This window comes from Microcebus murinus, chromosome 17, assembly GCF_040939455.1.
Source record: "Microcebus murinus isolate Inina chromosome 17, M.murinus_Inina_mat1.0, whole genome shotgun sequence".
Lineage (NCBI taxonomy): Eukaryota > Metazoa > Chordata > Mammalia > Primates > Cheirogaleidae > Microcebus > Microcebus murinus.
This window is the reverse complement of record NC_134120.1, coordinates 61,017,466-61,034,594: the sequence shown is the minus strand read 5'-3', so window position 1 is coordinate 61,034,594 and position 17,129 is coordinate 61,017,466. Positions and strand designations below refer to the sequence as shown.

Sequence of the window (17,129 nt, the reverse complement as noted above, 5' to 3'; positions counted from 1 at the left end):
AGGACAGAGAGCCCCGGGATCCGACGTGGAGAGCTGCGTGTACGTACGTCCCCATCAGGAGGCGGTCCCCACCTCCGCGGCTCTCCCCTCGCGGGGAGCGGCAGCCCCAGCCGGCAGCCGCAGGGCCTCAGGGAAGACACCAGGCTGGGCCCCCCGCGGCACAGCGGGGGCACGTCCCCCGCACTCGACTTAGGGAAGGCTGCTGGAGACTGCTGCGGCCACCCTGCTGCCGGGTTTCTGGAGGGCTTCCTGGAAGCAGCCTCCACACCAAGCCCTTGGAAGGCCCAGGCGATGGAGGAGCCGGTCAGGCAGGGGCCGAGGACGGTGAGAGGCCGGGCGGGAAGGAGCATGTCAGGCAGGGGCAGAGGACGGTGACAGGCCGGGCGGGGAGGAGCCGGTCAGGCGGGGGCCCAGGACAGTGACGGGCCTGGCCGGGGAGGAGTGCGTCAGGCAGGGGCAGAGGAGACGGGCTGGGTAAGGGGTAGGGTGACAGTTAGGGCACAATTCACAATCGCAAAGACGTGGAAGCGACCCGAGTGCCCATCCATCCAGGAGTGCATTAATAAAATGTGGCGCGTGGACACCACGGAGTGCCATTCGGCTGTGAGGAGCAGCGGTGAGAGGGCGCCTCTCGTGTTCTCCTGGCCAGAGCTGGAACCCGTTCCAGTAAGCCAGGTATCCCAAGAATGGACACACGAGCACCACGTGAGCGCGCTCACCAGCAAATTGGTACGAACGGATGGACACCTAAGTGGACGGAGAGGAATCACCTTCATCGGGTGGGTGTCGGGCGGGTGGGGGGAGGCGATGGGCATCCACATCCATTAGGAATGGGGTGGGTGCGCACCGACTGGGGGATGGGCGCACTTGAAGCTCTGACCCCAGGGGGGAGGCTTGGAGAGGGCAACTGTACCCGACCTTAACACTGGTACCCCCACAATACGCTGGAACAACATGAGAGGTATATGAATGAGAACACAGGGGGGAGGGGTGCACGGGCAACACATGTCACCTGAATACTTGTACTCCCATCATCTGCTTGAAAAGAGAGAGAAAAGAAAATGCAATCATAGAGGTAAGAGACACTTTTTAAAAATAATGAATCCGAAGAGAAAAGTAAAAGGAGGCCTGTGGAGCAGGTCTGGGTGTGACTCCGGATCCCCCAACATCAGGTGCCACCACCAAAGATTCCTGCGTGGAGCCCATAGAACCCCCAAAAGCAACGGGACGAGTTCTGGTCACATACTCCCTCAAAATGACATCCTGGCCTTCTTCTGGAACTCCCTCCCCTCTCAGACTCTCAAGGTTTTCTCCAGCGTGTCGGTTCCCACAGAGCAGACCTTTGGTCTGAGACCTGACAGTCCAGATGCCACGCATGCTGCCGCGTGGCGGCGGTGTCGCGGCTTGGGACAAGAGGAGGCCCCACGGTGCGGGCTGGGGCGCCAGGCACCGCGGCGGGCGCTGAGGGTTGGGGTCACCCCCACCCCGGGCCGCCGCCGCGCTCCCAGAAAGGGGACAGAACAAGAGGCAAAAAAAAAAAAAAAAAAAAAGAAGCAGCCTGTGGCACCCGGTATTCCCAGGCGGTCTCCCATCCAAGTACTGACCGGGCCCGACCCTGCTTAGCTTCCGAGACCAGACGAGATCGGGGGCGTTGAGGGTGGTGTGGCCCTAGACGGCGGCGGAGGGCGCCCCTGCCCCGCTCAAGAAGCCGAGCCTCTCTGCGCTTTCGCCCCGCCGCCGCCGCCGCCGCCGCCGCCGCCTCCCGCCCCAGGCCCCGCGCCGGGCCGGGCCTGTTGAGTTCGCCGGCCGGGTCCCGTGGGCTCCCAGGGACGGGGGTGATGGGCGGGGCGGGGCGGGGGGCTGTCTCTCTATACACACACACACACTCACACTCACTCACACTCACACAAGATGCGCCTCCACGGCTGGACTCGCCAAGGTGGAGCCCTCCCAGCCCCCCTCGTCTCCTCGCCCGGCCTCCTTCACCTACCCGCTGCCCACCCCCAGCGCGTCGCAGCCGCTGACGCTGACTGCGCACGCGCGCGCCCTTTGACCCCAGCCAGGGGCCGCCCTCCCCCACAACCCCTTTCAGCTGTGCCCCCCCTCGCCCTGTGGGTGGGCTGCCGCCTATTCCCCCGGGCCAGGGCTGGGGCACAGCGCAAGGGGGAGGGGAGCCAGTGTATGGGGCGTCTCTCTCTGGGGATGTGTCCCATGGGTGGGGTGGGGTGGCGTGGTTTGTGGGGCGCTGAAGAAATCAGTCCCCTCCATCTCCTACCTCTGGAAAACGCCCAAGCCCGTGGAGAACCGCCGGCACCGCTTCGTGGGGGCCGGGACCCTCCTCTGTGTCCTCCTGTGGCCCGGTCCAAGGGGCCTGGGCCTGGCCGGGGCTGCATTGGACCCCGACCACCCTGGCGTGTGGACTCGCTAAAAATCGGCCATTAGATATTGGATTCCAGCTTCATTGAGGTCATTTCACTAATGAGTGCACCGGAAAGAGTTTCCTAATCCATCTGTGAGGGTGGCAACTGAAAGAGAATTTGAAAGCTGACAGAATAGGCGAGGGAAGGCATAGGAGATTTCCACACCCAGCAAGGAAGCCTTTCCCGAAATGGAAGAAAGAAACGAGCAAACAGAGACACCGGTAGCCCGCCCGGAAAAGAGTCTGCCCCCGAGAGAAAGCACCCTGACCAGGTTCACCCGTGGGTGGGTGGCGAGCTAGCGGCGTTCAGAAGAGCGAGGCCCGCAGTCTGTGCGGAAGACACCTGCACTCGGGTGTGTGTGGCGGCCCGATTCACAAGCAGCTCTAGATGTTAAACCAAGGAGAAGCCAGGGAGTTCCCAAGGCCCCAGGTGTCCTCAGCCCACGACTGGCTGCTGTGGGAATGCGAAGCCCGGCTCCTTGTCTCCGAGCGGGGTTCCCAGGAGGATCAGGCTGAAGCTGGGACTTGGCCTCAAAGTGTCCCCTCGCATGGCCACCCCCTTCCCCTTCCTGCTCCTCTACTCCTGGTGCCCCTCCATCCAGGGGCCAGACCTTAAAGAGTCACCGCAAGAGAATCCTGGTCCCAAAGGAGCCTTCTGGGGGACCGGTGCTGAGAGAGGTTGTGGGCATGGCCCGCTGGGGCTCTGCCCGACCCAGGGCTGAGAGATGCCACCTCCCAGCTCTGGGTCCCTGCAGGAAGTGTTGGCAAGCACAGGGCCAGTCCCCCAAAGGCCCAGGTGCAGGGAGCCCAGGCCAAGCAGCCTGTGGAAGAAGCCACTTGCCGTGCCACCCCGGGAACAGGACTGCATGCCCCGGCCCTTCCCACCTCCTCCTCCTCCTCCTCCTCCCCCCCGCGCCCCCCCCCCCCCGGATATGGCACAGGGCTCAGAGACACCTCAGACTCTTGCTACCCAAGGTGCAAAGGGCATCAGTTGCTCCTCCAACCCCCCCCCCCGCCCAGCAGACCACGTTGTCCAGCCAGCCCCCGGGCCTCCCTGGGGTGCCCAGCACAAAAGTGCAGACACCCACCGGACCCTCAGTCTCAGCTTTCGGATGTTTTTGCCACTCTAAGGACCCGCAGGCCCGCTGGGCCTTCGGGCAGGACAGAGAGCCCCGGGATCCGACGTGGAGAGCTGCGTGTACGTACGTCCCCATCAGGAGGCGGTCCCCACCTCCGCGGCTCTCCCCTCGCGGGGAGCGGCAGCCCCAGCCGGCAGCCGCAGGGCCTCAGGGAAGACACCAGGCTGGGCCCCCCGCGGCACAGCGGGGGCACGTCCCCCGCACTCGACTTAGGGAAGGCTGCTGGAGACTGCTGCGGCCACCCTGCTGCCGGGTTTCTGGAGGGCTTCCTGGAAGCAGCCTCCACACCAAGCCCTTGGAAGGCCCAGGCGACGGAGGAGCCGGTCAGGCAGGGGCCGAGGACGGTGAGAGGCCGGGCGGGAAGGAGCATGTCAGGCAGGGGCAGAGGACGGTGACAGGCCGGGCGGGGAGGAGCCGGTCAGGCGGGGGCCCAGGACAGTGACGGGCCTGGCCGGGGAGGAGTGCGTCAGGCAGGGGCAGAGGAGACGGGCTGGGTAAGGGGTAGGGTGACAGTTAGGGCACAATTCACAATCGCAAAGACGTGGAAGCGACCCGAGTGCCCATCCATCCAGGAGTGCATTAATAAAATGTGGCGCGTGGACACCACGGAGTGCCATTCGGCTGTGAGGAGCAGCGGTGAGAGGGCGCCTCTCGTGTTCTCCTGGCCAGAGCTGGAACCCGTTCCAGTAAGCCAGGTATCCCAAGAATGGACACACGAGCACCACGTGAGCGCGCTCACCAGCAAATTGGTACGAACGGATGGACACCTAAGTGGACGGAGAGGAATCACCTTCATCGGGTGGGTGTCGGGCGGGTGGGGGGAGGCGATGGGCATCCACATCCATTAGGAATGGGGTGGGTGCGCACCGACTGGGGGATGGGCGCACTTGAAGCTCTGACCCCAGGGGGGAGGCTTGGAGAGGGCAACTGTACCCGACCTTAACACTGGTACCCCCACAATACGCTGGAACAACATGAGAGGTATATGAATGAGAACACAGGGGGGAGGGGTGCACGGGCAACACATGTCACCTGAATACTTGTACTCCCATCATCTGCTTGAAAAGAGAGAGAAAAGAAAATGCAATCATAGAGGTAAGAGACACTTTTTAAAAATAATGAATCCGAAGAGAAAAGTAAAAGGAGGCCTGTGGAGCAGGTCTGGGTGTGACTCCGGATCCCCCAACATCAGGTGCCACCACCAAAGATTCCTGCGTGGAGCCCATAGAACCCCCAAAAGCAACGGGACGAGTTCTGGTCACATACTCCCTCAAAATGACATCCTGGCCTTCTTCTGGAACTCCCTCCCCTCTCAGACTCTCAAGGTTTTCTCCAGCGTGTCGGTTCCCACAGAGCAGACCTTTGGTCTGAGACCTGACAGTCCAGATGCCACGCATGCTGCCGCGTGGCGGCGGTGTCGCGGCTTGGGACAAGAGGAGGCCCCACGGTGCGGGCTGGGGCGCCAGGCACCGCGGCGGGCGCTGAGGGTTGGGGTCACCCCCACCCCGGGCCGCCGCCGCGCTCCCAGAAAGGGGACAGAACAAGAGGCAAAAAAAAAAAAAAAAAAAAAGAAGCAGCCTGTGGCACCCGGTATTCCCAGGCGGTCTCCCATCCAAGTACTGACCGGGCCCGACCCTGCTTAGCTTCCGAGACCAGACGAGATCGGGGGCGTTGAGGGTGGTGTGGCCCTAGACGGCGGCGGAGGGCGCCCCTGCCCCGCTCAAGAAGCCGAGCCTCTCTGCGCTTTCGCCCCGCCGCCGCCGCCGCCGCCGCCGCCTCCCGCCCCAGGCCTCGCGCCGGGCCGGGCCTGTTGAGTTCGCCGGCCGGGTCCCGTGGGCTCCCAGGGACGGGGGTGATGGGCGGGGCGGGGCGGGGGGCTGTCTCTCTATACACACACACACACACTCACACTCACTCACACTCACACAAGATGCGCCTCCACGGCTGGACTCGCCAAGGTGGAGCCCTCCCAGCCCCCCTCGTCTCCTCGCCCGGCCTCCTTCACCTACCCGCTGCCCACCCCCAGCGCGTCGCCGCCGCTGACGCTGACTGCGCACGCGCGCGCCCTTTGACCCCAGCCAGGGGCCGCCCTCCCCCACAACCCCTTTCAGCTGTGCCCCCCCTCGCCCTGTGGGTGGGCTGCCGCCTATTCCCCCGGGCCAGGGCTGGGGCACAGCGCAAGGGGGAGGGGAGCCAGTGTATGGGGCGTCTCTCTCTGGGGATGTGTCCCATGGGTGGGGTGGGGTGGCGTGGTTTGTGGGGCGCTGAAGAAATCAGTCCCCTCCATCTCCTACCTCTGGAAAACGCCCAAGCCCGTGGAGAACCGCCGGCACCGCTTCGTGGGGGCCGGGACCCTCCTCTGTGTCCTCCTGTGGCCCGGTCCAAGGGGCCTGGGCCTGGCCGGGGCTGCATTGGACCCCGACCACCCTGGCGTGTGGACTCGCTAAAAATCGGCCATTAGATATTGGATTCCAGCTTCATTGAGGTCATTTCACTAATGAGTGCACCGGAAAGAGTTTCCTAATCCATCTGTGAGGGTGGCAACTGAAAGAGAATTTGAAAGCTGACAGAATAGGCGAGGGAAGGCATAGGAGATTTCCACACCCAGCAAGGAAGCCTTTCCCGAAATGGAAGAAAGAAACGAGCAAACAGAGACACCGGTAGCCCGCCCGGAAAAGAGTCTGCCCCCGAGAGAAAGCACCCTGACCAGGTTCACCCGTGGGTGGGTGGCGAGCTAGCGGCGTTCAGAAGAGCGAGGCCCGCAGTCTGTGCGGAAGACACCTGCACTCGGGTGTGTGTGGCGGCCCGATTCACAAGCAGCTCTAGATGTTAAACCAAGGAGAAGCCAGGGAGTTCCCAAGGCCCCAGGTGTCCTCAGCCCACGACTGGCTGCTGTGGGAATGCGAAGCCCGGCTCCTTGTCTCCGAGCGGGGTTCCCAGGAGGATCAGGCTGAAGCTGGGACTTGGCCTCAAAGTGTCCCCTCGCATGGCCACCCCCTTCCCCTTCCTGCTCCTCTACTCCTGGTGCCCCTCCATCCAGGGGCCAGACCTTAAAGAGTCACCGCAAGAGAATCCTGGTCCCAAAGGAGCCTTCTGGGGGACCGGTGCTGAGAGAGGTTGTGGGCATGGCCCGCTGGGGCTCTGCCCGACCCAGGGCTGAGAGATGCCACCTCCCAGCTCTGGGTCCCTGCAGGAAGTGTTGGCAAGCACAGGGCCAGTCCCCCAAAGGCCCAGGTGCAGGGAGCCCAGGCCAAGCAGCCTGTGGAAGAAGCCACTTGCCGTGCCACCCCGGGAACAGGACTGCAGGCCCCGGCCCTTCCCACCTCCTCCTCCTCCTCCTCCTCCCCCCCGCGCCCCCCCCCCGGATATGGCACAGGGCTCAGAGACACCTCAGACTCTTGCTACCCAAGGTGCAAAGGGCATCAGTTGCTCCTCCAACCCCCCCCCCCCGCCCAGCAGACCACGTTGTCCAGCCAGCCCCCGGGCCTCCCTGGGGTGCCCAGCACAAAAGTGCAGACACCCACCGGACCCTCAGTCTCAGCTTTCGGATGTTTTTGCCACTCTAAGGACCCGCAGGCCCGCTGGGCCTTCGGGCAGGACAGAGAGCCCCGGGATCCGACGTGGAGAGCTGCGTGTACGTACGTCCCCATCAGGAGGCGGTCCCCACCTCCGCGGCTCTCCCCTCGCGGGGAGCGGCAGCCCCAGCCGGCAGCCGCAGGGCCTCAGGGAAGACACCAGGCTGGGCCCCCCGCGGCACAGCGGGGGCACGTCCCCCGCACTCGACTTAGGGAAGGCTGCTGGAGACTGCTGCGGCCACCCTGCTGCCGGGTTTCTGGAGGGCTTCCTGGAAGCAGCCTCCACACCAAGCCCTTGGAAGGCCCAGGCGACGGAGGAGCCGGTCAGGCAGGGGCCGAGGACGGTGAGAGGCCGGGCGGGAAGGAGCATGTCAGGCAGGGGCAGAGGACGGTGACAGGCCGGGCGGGGAGGAGCCGGTCAGGCGGGGGCCCAGGACAGTGACGGGCCTGGCCGGGGAGGAGTGCGTCAGGCAGGGGCAGAGGAGACGGGCTGGGTAAGGGGTAGGGTGACAGTTAGGGCACAATTCACAATCGCAAAGACGTGGAAGCGACCCGAGTGCCCATCCATCCAGGAGTGCATTAATAAAATGTGGCGCGTGGACACCACGGAGTGCCATTCGGCTGTGAGGAGCAGCGGTGAGAGGGCGCCTCTCGTGTTCTCCTGGCCAGAGCTGGAACCCGTTCCAGTAAGCCAGGTATCCCAAGAATGGACACACGAGCACCACGTGAGCGCGCTCACCAGCAAATTGGTACGAACGGATGGACACCTAAGTGGACGGAGAGGAATCACCTTCATCGGGTGGGTGTCGGGCGGGTGGGGGGAGGCGATGGGCATCCACATCCATTAGGAATGGGGTGGGTGCGCACCGACTGGGGGATGGGCGCACTTGAAGCTCTGACCCCAGGGGGGAGGCTTGGAGAGGGCAACTGTACCCGACCTTAACACTGGTACCCCCACAATACGCTGGAACAACATGAGAGGTATATGAATGAGAACACAGGGGGGAGGGGTGCACGGGCAACACATGTCACCTGAATACTTGTACTCCCATCATCTGCTTGAAAAGAGAGAGAAAAGAAAATGCAATCATAGAGGTAAGAGACACTTTTTAAAAATAATGAATCCGAAGAGAAAAGTAAAAGGAGGCCTGTGGAGCAGGTCTGGGTGTGACTCCGGATCCCCCAACATCAGGTGCCACCACCAAAGATTCCTGCGTGGAGCCCATAGAACCCCCAAAAGCAACGGGACGAGTTCTGGTCACATACTCCCTCAAAATGACATCCTGGCCTTCTTCTGGAACTCCCTCCCCTCTCAGACTCTCAAGGTTTTCTCCAGCGTGTCGGTTCCCACAGAGCAGACCTTTGGTCTGAGACCTGACAGTCCAGATGCCACGCATGCTGCCGCGTGGCGGCGGTGTCGCGGCTTGGGACAAGAGGAGACCCCACGGTGCGGGCTGGGGCGCCAGGCACCGCGGCGGGCGCTGAGGGTTGGGGTCACCCCCACCCCGGGCCGCCGCCGCGCTCCCAGAAAGGGGACAGAACAAGAGGCAAAAAAAAAAAAAAAAAAAAAGAAGCAGCCTGTGGCACCCGGTATTCCCAGGCGGTCTCCCATCCAAGTACTGACCGGGCCCGACCCTGCTTAGCTTCTGAGACCAGACGAGATCGGGGGCGTTGAGGGTGGTGTGGCCCTAGACGGCGGCGGAGGGCGCCCCTGCCCCGCTCAAGAAGCCGAGCCTCTCTGCGCTTTCCCCACGCCGCCGCCGCCGCCGCCGCCTCCCGCCCCAGGCCCCGCGCCGGGCCGGGCCTGTTGAGTTCGCCGGCCGGGTCCGGCGGGCTCCGAGGTACGGGGGTGAGGAGCGGGGCGGGGCGGGCAGGGAGGGGCGGGCCGGGGTGGGGGGATGTCTCTCTACACAAACAGACACACAGACACACAGACAACACACACACACACACACACACACACTCACACTCACACTCACTCACTCACTCACACTCACACAAGATTCGCCTCCACGGCTGGACTCGCCAAGGTGGAGACCTTCCAGCCCCCCTCCTCTCCTCACCTGGCCTCCTTCACCTCCCCGCCCCCCACCCCCAGCGCGTCGCCGCCGCCGCCAATGACTGCGCACGCGCAAGGCGCTCGCCCTTTGACCCCAGCCAGGGGCCGCCCTCCCCCACAACCCCTTTCAGCTGTGCCCCCCGCCCTGTGGGTGGGCGGCCGCCTATTCCCCCGGGTCAGGGCTGGGGCACAGCGCATGGGGGAGGGGAGCCAGTGTATGCGGCGGCGTCTCTCTCTCTCTCGGGATGTGTCCCATGGGTGGGGTGGGGTGGCTTGGTCTGTGGGGCGCTGAAGAAATCAGTCCCCTCCATCTCCTACCTCTGGAAAACGCCCAAGCCCTTGGGGAACTGCCCGCACCGCTACCGTGGGGGCCGGGACCCTCCTCTGTGTCCTCCTGTGGCCCAGTCCAAGGGGCCTGGGCCTGGCCGGGGCTGCATTGGACCCCAACCCCCCTGGCGTGTGGACTCGCCAAAAATCGGCGATTAGATATTGGATTCCAGCTTCATTGAGGTCATTTCACTAATGAGTGCACCGGAAAGAGTTTCCTAATCCATCTGTGAGGGTGGCAACTGAAAGAGAATTTTTTTTTTTTTTTTTTTTTGAGACAGAGTCTCGCTTTGTTGCCTAGGCTAGAGTGAGTGCCGTGGTGTTAGCCTAGCTCACAGCAACCTCAAACTCCTGGGCTCAAGCAATCCTTCTGCCTCAGCCTCCCAAGTAGCTGGGACTACAGGCATGCGCCACCATGCCTGGCTCATTTTCCTATATATATTAGTTGGCCAATTAATTTCTTTCTATTTACAGTAGAGACCGGGTCTGGCTCTTGCTCAGGCTGGTTTCGAACTCCTGACCTCGAGCAATCCGCCCGCCTCGGCCTCCCAGAGAGCTAGGATTACAGGCTTGAGCCACCGCGCCCGGCCTGAAAGAGAATTTGAAAGCTGACAGAATAGGCGAGGGAAGGCATAGGAGATTTCCACACCCAGTAAGGAAGCCTTTCCCGAAATGGAAGAAAGAAAGGAGCAAACAGAGACACCGGTAGCCCGCCCGGATCCGAGCCTGCCCCTGAGAGAAAGTACCCTGACCAGGTTGACCCGTGGGTGGGTCGCGAGCTAGCGGCATTCAGAAGAGCGAGGCCCGCAGTCTGTGCGGAAGACACCTGCACTCGGGTGTGTGTGGCGGCACAATGCCCAAGCAGCTCCAGATGTTAAACCAAGGAGAAGCCAGGGAGTTCCCAACGCCCCAGGTGTCCTCAGCCCACGACTGGCTGCTGTGGGAATGCGAAGCCCGGCTCCTTGTCTCAGAGCCGGACAACCAGGAGGTGTGATGTCCACCCCGGGGTTCCCAGGAGGATCAGGCTGAAGCTGGGACTTGGCCTGAAAGTGTCCCCTCGCATGGCCACCCCCTTCCCCTTCCTGCACCTCTACTCCTGGTGCCCCTCCATCTAGGGGCCAGACCTTAAAGAGTCACCGGCAAGAGAATCCTGGTCCCAAAGGAGCCTTCTGGGGGACCCGTGCTGAGAGAGGTTGTGGGCATGGCCCGCTGGGACTCTGCCCGACCCAGGGCTGAGAGATGCAACCTCCCAGCTCTGGGTCCCTGCAGGAAGTGTTGGCAAGCACAGGGCCAGTCCTCCAAAGGCCCAGGTGCAGGGAGCCCAGGCCAAGCATCCCGTGGAAGAAGCCACATGCCGTGCCACCCCGGGAACACGACTGCAGGTCACGCCCCCCCCCCCCCCCCCCCCCGTCCTCCTCCGCCCCCCGCCCCACATGGTGCAGGGATCAGGGACACCTCAGACACTTGCTACCCAAAGTGCAAAGGGCATCAGTTGCTCCTCCAAACCCCCCGCCCAGCAGACCGCGTTGTCCAGCCAGCCCCCGGGCCTCCCTGGGGTGCCCAGCACAAAAGTGCAGACACCCACCGGACCCTCAATCTCAGTTTTCGGATGGATGTTTTTGCCACTCTAAGGACCCGCAGGCCAGCTGGGCCTTCTGGCAGGACAGAGAGCCCCGGAATCCGACGTGGAGAGCTGGGTGTACGTCCCCATGAGGAGGCGGTCCCCACCTCCGCGGCTCTCCCCTTGAGGGGAGTGGCAGCCACGGGGCCTCAGAGAAGACACCAGGCTGGGCCCCCGCGGCACAGCGGGAGCACGTCCCCCGCAGGCCGCTTAGCGAGGGCGGCAGGCGGACGGTTGGGTTGCGCGAGACGCTGCGGCCGCCCTGCTACCGGGTTCCTGGGAGGGCGTCCTGGAACCAGCGTCCACACCAAGCCCTTGGAAGGCCCAGGCGACGGAGGAGCCCCGTCAGGCAGGGGCCGAGGACGGTGACAGGTGACAGGTGACAGGCCGGGCGGGAAGGAGTCAGTCAGTCAGGCAGGGGCCGAGGAGGAGACGGGCTGGGTAAGGGTTAGGGTTAGAGTCAGGGCACAAGTCACAATCGCAAAGACCTGGAAGCGACCCGAGTGCCCATCCACCCACGAGTGCGTCAATAAAATGTGGCGCGTGGACACCACGGAGTGCTATTCGGCTATGAGGAACAGCGGTGAGAGGGCACCTCTCGTGGTTCTCCTGGCCAGAGCTGGAACCCGTTCCAGTAAGCCAAGTATCCCAAGAATGGACACACGAGCACCACGTGCTCGCGCTCACCGGCAAATTGGTACGAACCGATGGACACCTAAGTGGACACAGAGGACTCACCTTCATCGGGTGGGTGTCGGGCGGGCGTGGGGAGGGGATGGGCATACACATCCATTAGGAATGGGGTGGGTGCGCACCCACTGGGGGATGGGCGCACTTGAAGCTCTGACCCGAGGGGGGAGGCGGGGAGAGGGCGATGTACCCGACCTTAACATTGGTGCCCCCACAATACGCTGGAACCACATGAGAGGTAAAGGAATAAGAACACAGGGGGGAGGGGGGCACGGGCAACACATGTCACCTTAATACTTGGACTCCCATCATCTGCTTGAAGAGAGAGAGAAAAGAAAATGCACTAATAGAGATAAGAGACACTTTTTAAAAATAATGAATCCGAAGAGAAAAGTAAAAGGAGGCCTGTGGAGCAGGTCTGGGTGTGACTCCGGATCCCCCAACATCAGGTGCCACCCCCAAAGATTCCTACGTGTAGCCCATAGAACCCCAAACGCAACGGGACGAGTTCTGGTCACATACTCCCTCAAAATGACATCCTGGCCTTCTTCTGCAACTCCCTCCCCTCTCAGCCTCTCAAGGTTTCCTCCAGCGTGTCGGTTCCCACAGAGCAGACTTTTGGTCTGAGACCTGACAGTCCAGATGCCACGCATGCTGCCGTGTGGCGGCGATGTCGCGGCTCGGGACAAGAGGAGGCCCCACGGTGCGGGCTGGGGCGCCAGGCACCGCGGCGGGCGCTGAGGGTGGGGGTGACCCCCAGGCCGAGCCTCCGCGGCGCTCCCAGAAAGGGGACAGAACAAGAGGCCAAAATAAAACAAGAAGCCTAGGGCACCCGGTATTCCCAGGCCCGACCCTGCTTAGCTTCCGAGATCAGACGAGATGGGGCGCGTTCGGGGTGGTGTGGCCGTGGACGGCGGAGGGCGCCCCTGCCCCGCTCAAGAAGCCGAGCCTCTCTGCGCTTCCCCGCCGCCTCCTCCCGCCCCAGGCCCCGGGGGGGGGGGGGGGGGGCCGGGCCTGTTGAGTTTGCCGGCCGGGTCCGGCGGGCTCCCAGGTACGGGGGTGACGAGCGGGGCGGGGCGGGCAGGGAGGGGCGGGCCGGGGTGGGGGGGATGTCTCTCTACACAAACAGACACACAGACACACAGACAACACACACACACACACACACACACAACTCACACTCACACTCACTCACTCACTCACACTCACACAAGATTCGCCTCCACGGCTGGACTCGCCAAGGTGGAGACCTTCCAGCCCCCCTCCTCTCCTCGCCTGGCCTCCTTCACCTCCCCGCCCCCCACCCCCAGCGCGTCGCCGCCGCCGCCAATGACTGCGCACGCGCAAGGCGCTCGCCCTTTGACCCCAGCCAGGGGCCGCCCTCCCCCACAACCCCTTTCAGCTGTGCCCCCCGCCCTGTGGGTGGGCGGCCGCCTATTCCCCCGGGTCAGGGCTGGGGCACAGCGCATGGGGGAGGGGAGCCAGTGTATGCGGCGGCGTCTCTCTCTCTCGGGATGTGTCCCATGGGTGGGGTGGGGTGGCTTGGTCTGTGGGGCGCTGAAGAAATCAGTCCCCTCCATCTCCTACCTCTGGAAAACGCCCAAGCCCTTGGGGAACTGCCCGCACCGCTACCGTGGGGGCCGGGACCCTCCTCTGTGTCCTCCTGTGGCCCAGTCCAAGGGGCCTGGGCCTGGCCGGGGCTGCATTGGACCCCAACCCCCCTGGCGTGTGGACTCGCTAAAAATCGGCGATTAGATATTGGATTCCAGCTTCATTGAGGTCATTTCACTAATGAGTGCACCGGAAAGAGTTTCCTAATCCATCTGTGAGGGTGGCAACTGAAAGAGAATTTTTTTTTTTTTTTTTTGAGACAGAGTCTCCCTTTGTTGCCTAGGCTAGAGTGAGTGCCGTGGTGTTAGCCTAGCTCACAGCAACCTCAAACTCCTGGGCTCAAGCAATCCTTCTGCCTCAGCCTCCCAAGTAGCTGGGACTACAGGCATGCGCCACCATGCCTGGCTCATTTTCCTATATATATTAGTTGGCCAATTAATTTCTTTCTATTTACAGTAGAGACCGGGTCTGGCTCTTGCTCAGGCTGGTTTCGAACTCCTGACCTCGAGCAATCCGCCCGCCTCGGCCTCCCAGAGAGCTAGGATTACAGGCTTGAGCCACCGCGCCCGGCCTGAAAGAGAATTTGAAAGCTGACAGAATAGGCGAGGAAAGGCATAGGAGATTTCCACACCCAGTAAGGAAGCCTTTCCCGAAATGGAAGAAAGAAAGGAGCAAACAGAGACACCGGTAGCCCGCCCGGATCCGAGCCTGCCCCTGAGAGAAAGTACCCTGACCAGGTTGACCCGTGGGTGGGTCGCGAGCTAGCGGCATTCAGAAGAGCGAGGCCCGCAGTCTGTGCGGAAGACACCTGCACTCGGGTGTGTGTGGCGGCACAATGCCCAAGCAGCTCCAGATGTTAAACCAAGGAGAAGCCAGGGAGTTCCCAACGCCCCAGGTGTCCTCAGCCCACGACTGGCTGCTGTGGGAATGCGAAGCCCGGCTCCTTGTCTCAGAGCCGGACAACCAGGAGGTGTGATGTCCACCCCGGGGTTCCCAGGAGGATCAGGCTGAAGCTGGGACTTGGCCTGAAAGTGTCCCCTCGCATGGCCACCCCCTTCCCCTTCCTGCACCTCTACTCCTGGTGCCCCTCCATCTAGGGGCCAGACCTTAAAGAGTCACCGGCAAGAGAATCCTGGTCCCAAAGGAGCCTTCTGGGGGACCCGTGCTGAGAGAGGTTGTGGGCATGGCCCGCTGGGACTCTGCCCGACCCAGGGCTGAGAGATGCAACCTCCCAGCTCTGGGTCCCTGCAGGAAGTGTTGGCAAGCACAGGGCCAGTCCTCCAAAGGCCCAGGTGCAGGGAGCCCAGGCCAAGCATCCCGTGGAAGAAGCCACATGCCGTGCCACCCCGGGAACACGACTGCAGGTCACGCCCCCCCCCCCCCCCGTCCTCCTCCGCCCCCCGCCCCACATGGTGCAGGGATCAGGGACACCTCAGACACTTGCTACCCAAAGTGCAAAGGGCATCAGTTGCTCCTCCAAACCCCCCGCCCAGCAGACCGCGTTGTCCAGCCAGCCCCCGGGCCTCCCTGGGGTGCCCAGCACAAAAGTGCAGACACCCACCGGACCCTCAATCTCAGTTTTCGGATGGATGTTTTTGCCACTCTAAGGACCCGCAGGCCAGCTGGGCCTTCTGGCAGGACAGAGAGCCCCGGAATCCGACGTGGAGAGCTGGGTGTACGTCCCCATGAGGAGGCGGTCCCCACCTCCGCGGCTCTCCCCTTGAGGGGAGTGGCAGCCACGGGGCCTCAGAGAAGACACCAGGCTGGGCCCCCGCGGCACAGCGGGAGCACGTCCCCCGCAGGCCGCTTAGCGAGGGCGGCAGGCGGACGGTTGGGTTGCGCGAGACGCTGCGGCCGCCCTGCTACCGGGTTCCTGGGAGGGCGTCCTGGAACCAGCGTCCACACCAAGCCCTTGGAAGGCCCAGGCGACGGAGGAGCCCCGTCAGGCAGGGGCCGAGGACGGTGACAGGTGACAGGTGACAGGCCGGGCGGGAAGGAGTCAGTCAGTCAGGCAGGGGCCGAGGAGGAGACGGGCTGGGTAAGGGTTAGGGTTAGAGTCAGGGCACAAGTCACAATCGCAAAGACCTGGAAGCGACCCGAGTGCCCATCCACCCACGAGTGTGTCAATAAAATGTGGCGCGTGGACACCACGGAGTGCTATTCGGCTATGAGGAACAGCGGTGAGAGGGCACCTCTCGTGGTTCTCCTGGCCAGAGCTGGAACCCGTTCCAGTAAGCCAAGTATCCCAAGAATGGACACACGAGCACCACGTGCTCGCGCTCACCGGCAAATTGGTACGAACCGATGGACACCTAAGTGGACACAGAGGACTCACCTTCATCGGGTGGGTGTCGGGCGGGCGTGGGGAGGGGATGGGCATACACATCCATTAGGAATGGGGTGGGTGCGCACCCACTGGGGGATGGGCGCACTTGAAGCTCTGACCCGAGGGGGGAGGCGGGGAGAGGGCGATGTACCCGACCTTAACATTGGTGCCCCCACAATACGCTGGAACCACATGAGAGGTAAAGGAATAAGAACACAGGGGGGAGGGGGGCACGGGCAACACATGTCACCTTAATACTTGGACTCCCATCATCTGCTTGAAGAGAGAGAGAAAAGAAAATGCACTAATAGAGATAAGAGACACTTTTTAAAAATAATGAATCCGAAGAGAAAAGTAAAAGGAGGCCTGTGGAGCAGGTCTGGGTGTGACTCCGGATCCCCCAACATCAGGTGCCACCCCCAAAGATTCCTACGTGTAGCCCATAGAACCCCAAACGCAACGGGACGAGTTCTGGTCACATACTCCCTCAAAATGACATCCTGGCCTTCTTCTGCAACTCCCTCCCCTCTCAGCCTCTCAAGGTTTCCTCCAGCGTGTCGGTTCCCACAGAGCAGACTTTTGGTCTGAGACCTGACAGTCCAGATGCCACGCATGCTGCCGTGTGGCGGCGATGTCGCGGCTCGGGACAAGAGGAGGCCCCACGGTGCGGGCTGGGGCGCCAGGCACCGCGGCGGGCGCTGAGGTTGGGGGTGACCCCCAGGCCGGGCCTCCGCGGCGCTCCCAGAAAGGGGACAGAACAAGAGGCCAAAAAAAAAACAAGAAGCCTAGGGCACCCGGTATTCCCAGGCCCGACCCTGCTTAGCTTCCGAGATCAGACGAGATGGGGCGCGTTCGGGGTGGTGTGGCCGTGGACGGCGGAGGGCGCCCCTGCCCCGCTCAAGAAGCCGAGCCTCTCTGCGCTTCCCCGCCGCCTCCTCCCGCCCCAGGCCCCGGGGGGGCCGGGCCTGTTGAGTTGGCCGGCCGGGTCCGGCGGGCTCCGAGGTACGGGGGTGACGAGCGGGGCGGGGCGGGCAGGGAGGGGCGGGCCGGGGTGGGGGGATGTCTCTCTACACAAACAGACACACAGACACATAGACAACACACACACACACACACACACACTCACACTCACACTCACTCACTCACTCACACTCACACAAGATTCGCCTCCACGGCTGGACTCGCCAAGGTGGAGCCCTTCCAGCCCCCCTCCTCTCCTCGCCTGGCCTCCTTCACCTCCCCGCCCCCCACCCCCAGCGCGTCGCCGCCGCCGCCAATGACTGCGCACGCGCAAGGCGCTCGCCCTTTGACCCCAGCCAGGGGCCGCCCTCCCCCACAACCCCTTTCAGCTGTGCCCCCCGC

The 17,129-nt window shown here is 63.2% G+C and overlaps 3 pseudogenes; all 3 read right to left on the bottom strand.

Annotated features, from left to right (window-relative positions):
• Positions 1-1,555: 1,555 nt before the first annotated feature.
• LOC142861715 (uncharacterized) lies at positions 1,556-1,674 on the bottom strand (annotated as a pseudogene).
• Positions 1,675-5,133: 3,459 nt separating this feature from the next.
• LOC142861714 (uncharacterized) lies at positions 5,134-5,252 on the bottom strand (annotated as a pseudogene).
• A 3,456-nt stretch (positions 5,253-8,708) lies between these two features.
• Positions 8,709-8,827, bottom strand: LOC142861721 (uncharacterized; annotated as a pseudogene).
• Positions 8,828-17,129: the final 8,302 nt, after the last annotated feature.